At 39.6% G+C, this 8787-nt stretch overlaps 1 non-coding gene across 1 annotated transcript; it reads left to right on the plus strand.

The window, feature by feature from the left end:
* The first annotated feature begins 618 nt into the window (after nt 1–618).
* On the plus strand, nt 619–701 carry trnal-cag (transfer RNA leucine (anticodon CAG)). Its single transcript has one exon. It is a non-coding gene; the product is annotated as a tRNA-Leu (tRNA).
* The last annotated feature ends 8086 nt before the right edge of the window (nt 702–8787 follow it).

Here is an 8787-nt window from a genome sequence, read left to right on the forward strand (position 1 = left end):
TTGAATTGAATTGAACTAAAAATCAAGAATGTGGGATCCTGTTTTTCCGTGATCTGGAGAGCTCAGCGCGTCCTCCTGACGCAGGGAAAACCAATTCTACCTTGGCACTTGTGCAGGTGAAGCCAAAGGGAAGATATGCTTCACCATATTTTCTAGTCTTTGGCTTGGAAGGAAGTTGGTTTGGAAACATATTTGGCAATGCTTCATCTCTTGCTTTGCATTTGTGTCGGAGCCCTGTCAAAAACCTGTCCATTATGCTAGCAGTATCCTAGCATTCTTTTTCTTTTTTTTTCATACAGCGTCCCCCCTGCAATGGCTTTGCACCCCCCCCCCCCCCCCCCCTTGGGAACCTCTGCACTAATCAATAATGTCAATAAACAATTCTCAGCACATAGATACATGAACTGTCTTTCTTCTATCCAAGTTAAGCTTATGGTAGTGTGCTTGCTTACACTGATGAATTACAAGCTCTTTCATATAGCAAAGTACCGTCTTGAGTGAATCTGTTTGGTTAATAAACTCAAACTCCTGGGGTGATCTGGTAACGTAGCTATATTTCATAAATCTGTTAGTTTATGAGTTTACAATCTAAGCTGACTTTGAAAGCTAAATGTAGTTGTCAGGATGGCCGAGCGGTCTAAGGCGCTGCGTTCAGGTCGCAGTCTCCCCTGGAGCCGTGTGTTCGAATCCCACTTCTGACATCATTCCTTTTGGGGCAGGGATAGCTCAGTAGGTAAAGTGGTCGCCCCATGATCGGAAGGTCGGCGGTTCGAATCCACTTAACGGCTACCCTGAGGTACCCCTGAGCAAGGTACCGTCCCTACACACTGCTCCCCGGGCGCCTGCTTAGTGGGCTGCCCACTGCTTCACTGAGTGAATGGGTCAAATGCAGAGAAAGACAAGTAATTTCCCCATGGGGATCAATAAAGTATCCATTATTATTATTATTATTATTAAATCACAACTAGCTCGCGATTCTTCTTGATTTAACTCATCGATCTTAATACGGTTGCTAACAAAATCAGGTAGCACTTTATAATACAGTTCAGTAACAAGATGTAACAGAGAGATGAAATATTATGTAGTGAAATAAAGCTACATTTCAAATATGATTATGTCCTATTTTTCTGTAAGAGCCACAGTACATTAATGGTGGTTGTTTTATTATTTCATGTTAAGTTAAACAGTATTCCTAAGAACTCTTAACAAAAGACTGCGATTAATAAGTTGATTAAGTTGTCATTATAAAGGTAAACTCATTTTTTCAGAGGAAGTGTTTTATTAGTAAAACAAACCCATGTACTTTAATATCTTGATACAAATGTCTTTTCAAGATATTAAAGTATGGTGATGTTTTGGTTTTTGTTCCCCTGATGATGTTATCAGAGCATGTCAACAGAGTTGTAGAATATTATATTTGCTCACCACTAATATTTTTGTGATTTGAAACATTAGACCACACATGTAATTGATTACAACTGCTTGATTGATTGCTTGCTTGCTTGTTTGATTGATCATTTATATTTGGAATACAATTCTGGTTCTAGACTTTCAGTGGTAAAATGTAAAATTGCCCAGTCTCACGGCACTTCATTAAATTGTTGTTTTGTTTTTCATGTTCATGTACATTAATTTTTATGTTGTTGTGGGTCATTGAACACAAATTTGTGATGCATTTCAGTAGAAATATATTTTGTTGCAGGCGCCTTTTTTTTGGTAGATAAAGCAGGGACTGTCACCATGGCAATCTGAATAAACAAATTGCATTTTAACCCAAATTACTTTGGGGTTAAAATATTTTAATAGTTTTTAATACCTTAAACCTAAACAAGTGACATATCTGAAACTAAAAACATCTTACAAATGACTGAGAAATATGACGTTTTCATTCCAGAAACCAAAATGACTTTCTCCTGCACTCCCATGAAACCTCCATAGAAGTGATAGAAGTTGTGTTCAAGGACACAAAATAACAAGGTGAAATTCATGTCGAGGCATTGAAAAAAATAAATGAATAAGATAAGTCTCCAGCAACAGGAAACAGTAGATTAAACGTCATGACTGCATTGGGGACTGGTTGGTTCTTTGGTTTTATGTTTATTGTAAAGAATCTATACAGAACCACCTATGTACCCAGGTGATCGTTGTACTTTTGGGCATTTGATTTAATTATTTTTTCCACTGGTTTCACAGTTGTTTTGTTATTTAAATGACTTACAGTAAATAGAACACTTCATTGTAATGGTGCAATATGGTCTTGTTGCATCCCTGTTTTGACAGATACTACAGCTGGTACAGAGTGTGTGAGACTGAGTTGTGTGCAAATGGAGCAGTAAATAGTTAATACTTACTCATTTTCATTGCCCTTTGCCATAAACATTGTTGTGAATAGCAGAGCTAAAGAAAAGTGGAAGTAAATTTTTCTAGAAAATTTGGTTAATATTGGTTCAGATTTTTCACTTTATGACAATCAATGTCATTTTCTGTTAAATGAGAGGCTTTCATTAATAAAAAATAAATAAATATCAATGATAATAAATATGTAATACTACCAAATAATATCTTTGTGTCTAAGGGGTGATAGTGATATGGTCCTGTCACAATTCAGAAAATATCCACACCTTTTCAAATTGTATTAAACAATATTATATTATTTAACTTTTAGCCTAATTTTCATATCACATTTTCATTTTAAAATCATAATTTAAAACATTAGAAACCAAGTTTAAAGTTAAGGTTATTGAAAAAGAAAATGAATAAATAATCACAAACCTGAATTTCTACATTCCACATTACTAAAACTTTATCCATGTTGCATAAATGATGATGTCAGGGCTCCAACTTCAGTGTTGACTCATGCCTCATGAATATCCGTGCTTCAGAGTAACCTGTGCATTTGTGCTGATGAAGGCATTTACAGAAAGCTTCTGGTGGTGTCAAGGTTGTTGGCAATGTACTGGCTGCATTGTGCTGATGCATACACTTAATGCACTACTATTATTGGGTCCTTGGGCATCACGATGAGTGAGTAAGCACATATGCACTGTTAAAGGGTACTATGCTTATGTTTAACGCATAATAAGACTATTCCAAAACCCTGATCAAAATTTGGAAGTCGAGTTGTATCAACAATCACTGGTACAATGTTGCCAAGCAGCATTCCAACTAATTTTAAATGGGCCAACAACATTTTAAAGCTAGGTAAAAATCGCTCGCCATATTTGGGGGGAATTATTCTGTTTGATGTAACAATGCAATAAAAAAGGGAAAAGAAGAAATAGTATTGAGTGCTAATACTGTATGTGAACATAGACATCACAAAGCTGGACCTGATAGAGAGAATGTTGTCAGCCACGTGGAAATTTGTGTTTCCTTTGAAATAATTGTATGCTCTAGACGACTAATAAAATTTTGTATTTTCTTGTATTGCCCATAACTGTTAAATGAAATTATGAATACAGAGCATTTCAGATGAGTTGAAAGTGAAATTTCTATAGGACTTGCAGATGTGTACCAAACCTGAAACCAGTAAGGTTTGTCTGTCCATCCATTATCTGAACCCCTTATTTAACTAAGGGTTGTGAGTTAAATATACTTGCAAATTTGGGGAGAATAGATTTGCTTACATCATCATCTCCATCTACAGACTATTTGTTATTTGGACTCCACCACTTCTTCATTGACAGTCTGGACTTTCAGTATGGTGACTGGTACATTGCCTATAAACATTCCTTCAATATGAAGAGTGAAAATAAACTCATTTAATTAAAGATAATTATTTTTGAATGCTCGGGCACCATGTGAAGTTCTTGGAAAACATGCAAAAATGACATTATAGATAGTGAAGAAAATGACAAGTCCATCCATCCATTCGCTTCCGCTTATCCTTTTCAGGGGTCGCGGGGGGCGCTGGAGCCTATCCCAGCTGTCATAGGGCGAGAGGCGGGGTACACCCTGGACAGGTCGCCAGTCTGTCACAGGGCCAACACACAGGGACAGACAACCATTCGCACTCACATTCCCTCGCACATTCACACCTAATGGCAATTTGGATTTTCCAATTAACCTATCCCCACTAACTGCATGTTTTTGGACGGTGGGAGGAAGCTGGAGTACCCGGAGGGAACCCACGCAAACACGGGGAGAACATGCAAACTCCACACAGAAAGACCCCGGCCTGATGGTGGAATTGAACTCAGGATCTTCTTGCTGTGCGGCAACAGTGCTAACCACCGTGCCACCGTGCTGCCTAAAATGACAAGTCATTGTTTTTTATTACTGTATATACTATACAGTGCTTTTACTCTCACAAACATGCTACTGACTTGGCTGTAACAATAAAGTTCGCGGATGACACCACAGTGGTTGGACTCATCTCAAGGGGGGATGAGTCGGACTACAGAGATGAGGTCAATAGACTGACTGAGTGGTGTTCAGTTAACAACCTCCAACTGAACACCACGAAAATGAAAGAACTTATCTTGGACTTCAGGAAGGGCAGAGCAGACCCGGCCCCACTTTACATTCACGGGAACTGTGTGGAGAGGGTATGCTCCATGAGGTTTCTGGTCATGCAGATCTCTGATGACCTCCCCTGGACTGCAAATACCACGGCGGTGGTTAAAAAGGCCCAGCAGCGTCTCCACTTTCTGAGAGTGCTCAGGAGGAACAACCTGGAGGAGAGGCTGCTGGTGACATTTTACAGAGCCACCATAGAGAGCATCCTAACGTACGGCATAACAACATGGTATGCAGGGTGCTCAGCTGCGGACAGGAAAGTACTGCAGAGGATCATCAACACAGCCCAGAAGATCACTGGCTGCTCTCTGCCCAGCCTGGAGGTCACTGCAAACTCTCGGTACCTCAGCAGAGCTGGCAATATCATCAAGGACACTCTCACCCCAGCAACCAACTGTTTGAACTATTACCGTCAGGCCGACGGTACAGCTCACATAAAACCAGGACAAACAGATTCAGGGATAGGTTCTTTCCCAGAGCTATCACCGTAGTAAATAAGCACAAAAACAATTGAACCTATTCCATACCGTCACTGTCATTATATTATGCTGCTATCCTGTATATATTGTACATACTATTGTTTGAGTACTTACGATTGGTTTTTTTTTTGTACTTTTTATATTTTACATTTATATTTATTATTGAAACTTGCACCAAGGGAGTGGCACTCCAATTTCGTTGTACTCTGTACAATGACAATAAAGGCTATTCTATTCTAAACATGCTTCTAAATTGGGAAAACACTGGGTTGACTTACTGAGTTGACAACACCTTCACATAGCATCAACTGTTTTCCCAAGTTTTGGCAATCAGGTCGCTCTATAATGACTTAGACATTACATAGTTAGTATGTCACAGTGTAGAGCACTCAAACAGCCATCCGTTACCATATTTTGCCATATCTGACTTTTTAAACTTAATGCATCATATTCATACAGCCTTGAAAAAAAAATTGTGCTATGCATTGTTTTAATTTATAGATGGGATGGTTTTGCCATGTCTTATATTTGGAGAATATAATCACAGACAGATACACACTAAAGCACACAAACACACACACACAAACACACACACACACAGTGCCTCTAAGGATGGTAGGAAACATGAAGCAGCATGTTTTTGAAACCTTGTTGGAGAAGGGTTTTAAAAACTGGAGCCAGATTTATGCACTGGAAAGGAAAATTATGTTGTGACACTTAAAATCAGAATCAGAATCAGAGAGACTTTATTTATCCCCAAGGGGCAATTAAGATATAACAGAGCAGCTTGACGTTAAAAATAATATGTGACATAACCCTTAAGTGCGCCTATTAAAAGACATTTATTGGTGTTTAAACAGTGTAATTAAGGATTAAGCAATGCATTGTAATAAATTCTTATCTAAAACAGTGGCCAAGACCATCATTACACAAGTGAAGGCTATGGCTGGCCGCAAAACACTTGACAGGCAGGTCAGTATACCTGTAGGCATGTCCAGTGTCATTTCAGGGTCATATTCTCTTATTGTTTGTTCCTAATTTTTGCTTTAACATGTTTATAGTCTCATCCCAGTTATTTCTTCTTTGCCTCATATTTTACTGATGTTTGATGATCATCGAAATAAATGGCCTGTATTTTCTAGTCCCTAAGGACCCCAAAGCGCTTCACACTACATTCAGTCATTCACCCATTCACCCATTCACACACTGGCGATGGCAAGCTACATTGTAGTCACAGCTGCCCTGGGGCGCACTGCCAGACACTGGTGCCACCGGGCCCTCTGACCACCACCAGTAGGCAAACATGGGGTTAGTATCTTGCCCAAGGATATTTGGTATGCAGCCAGGAGGCAGCCTGGGATCGAACCACCGCCCTTCTGATTAGTGGATGACCTGCTCTGCCACCTGAGCTACAGCCACCCCATAAGGTTGCATTTCCTGTGGCCTATTTCATATTAAAAGCTTTAAAATGAATTCTGAGAAAATTTTAAGTTTGTTAGGATGGTTGAAATAACTCAAAGTGAGCAGCAAAACTTTTTATTATGACTAGCAACCATAGACCGCATGTAAAAGATGGATGCCACAGTGACATCACCTAGTGGTTTTGTACCCTGGCTCTCACCCTATTGTAGCTAGGATAGGCTCCATCCCCCTGATAAGGATAAGCGGAAGAGAATGAATGAATGAATGAACTATTAAAAAAAAGGGTTACCAAAAGCAACCAAACTCAAGTGTCCAAGTTTATGTATTCTTTAAATTCAATGTTATTTTGCTTGTTTTTTGAAAGGTCCATCCACAATTTGTCCGTAATTAATGCATGTAGGGTGTAAACTGTCTAGCAATATAAGCCACGTCACAAAAAGGAGTGTAATAACATGATTTATTGATGTATGAGGATCAGAAAAGGTTGTTTTTATTGCTTAAAGGGGAACACAGTACTTGTTTTTTGTTGTTGGATGAATTATTCATTTCCATAGTTCCACATAGTTCCATTTCCTACATTTAGGTACATTTACGTATTAGTACCACTTTGAGAGCAATGCATCACAGGCTGGACTTACTTGAAGCTTTTTGCTATTTTAGTCACTGCTTTTAGGCTATTCACTCATTCATATTTCCCTCTTACTTCTATTCATGACTCATGCAAAAGTCACTGAGCAAAAAGTCACCTTTCCCTACAGCTGTAGGGACGAGTAGGTGATGATGGCTTTTCGACTGGACCTTAATCTACCTTTGATTGGGTGGAGTGCACCATTAAGATAGGGGATTCCTGTTGATTTATTCCTCAACAGCAGTGTCTGTAAAAAACATCTTTCAGCACTCCATTCCAAATGACCAGCCTATGAGACCCGGGAGAGACCAGCCAGCCTTTGAGGGAAGCTAATTCCTGCTGGTTTCTGCAGTGTCATTCTTTATGTCACTACCCAGAGCTCATGGTCATAGTTGGTGCCCTCTGCTGGTCATTAGAAAGAATGGAGCACACAGTATCGTTGGGCTAACACATGAATTATACTCCTGTGTTCAGTGTTGGGAAGGTTACTTTTAAAATGTATTCCATTACAGAATACAGAATACATGCCCCAAAATGTATTCTGTAACATATTCCGTTACGTTACTCAATGACAGTAACGTATTCTGAATACTTTGGATTACTTAATATATTATCGTGCTTTTTACAACTACGTGAATGTACTATTGCTGTGTGATTTATTACTGTTACTGAAGGTCCGCGACTCCGAACTGTAGTAAAGCTCTGGCTAATACGTTGGTTCCGTGTCGGCTCGTAGCTGAAAATTAGCTTTACTTTGTTGTGTGGGTCAACTTTTCTTGCGAGAGACAGAGAGAGGCGTTGAAGGGCTGCTCCAACGGAACTTATTGTTTCAGAGGAAAACAGGAACACAGTGTACAGTCGAGTCTTAACAGCTTACTTACAGCTGGGCTCGTCAGGCACTCTTCTTGGCTGCAGTGGTTATTATTATATTTACATGCTTCCAGCTCCCGTTTCTGCTCGATGATAACTCGTATTTTCCTTTTTCTCCCTCCTCGCGCTCACAGACACGCAACATAAGCAGTCCATTCTCCCTGCAACACGGACTACACTGCCCATGATGCTACATTCTTTAGAGCTATAGAGATTGACAGACCACGTGACTTTCGCGCATTGCATGCCGGTAACTCGTGGCAAAACAATCCAAGTACCTGCATCAAATGCAAGCATTTGCAGCACCGCAAAACGTTCATTCTTCGGTTCCAATAAATTCTTGCTTTTTCTTTGCCCCCCAAAAAGGTATGTACAAAACGAAGGAGAACAATGTCGGTCCGTACAAAGACAGACTTAATGAAAAGTCAAAGAAAAGATACGAGGAAAAAAATCAAACCAGTGAAAGTGTTAGATCCTTACGAGCACACAGAGGGACAAAATACGTTAGCGTGCTGCCCAACTTTCACCACCCTCATATTTATAATCATACGGTTCTTGGAGTGAGTGCATACACTCGTGAAGTTTAGTAACTTCAGGTCACTGCAACAAGCCCAGGTACAGTTTACCGACGGATGGGTACAGGACCTTGAAATGGTCCGTGTAGAAAGTAAAGACCATCGTACGTATCATAAGTTTACCAGTCTCACAAATCGTCTTCATAAATACACATTCGTTAACCGTTTATTGATAGGACCTTTGAGCTCAATGGTAATTAATTAGTAGTGGAAATAATTTTTGGTAGCATCACAGAAATGTAGCAGTGACAATAATATTGTACGCTGTAATCGTACTGGGCAATTAGTGATACAA

The sequence above is a fragment of the Maylandia zebra genome, linkage group LG15 (genome assembly GCF_041146795.1).
Source record: "Maylandia zebra isolate NMK-2024a linkage group LG15, Mzebra_GT3a, whole genome shotgun sequence".
Classification (NCBI taxonomy): Eukaryota; Metazoa; Chordata; class Actinopteri; order Cichliformes; family Cichlidae; genus Maylandia; species Maylandia zebra.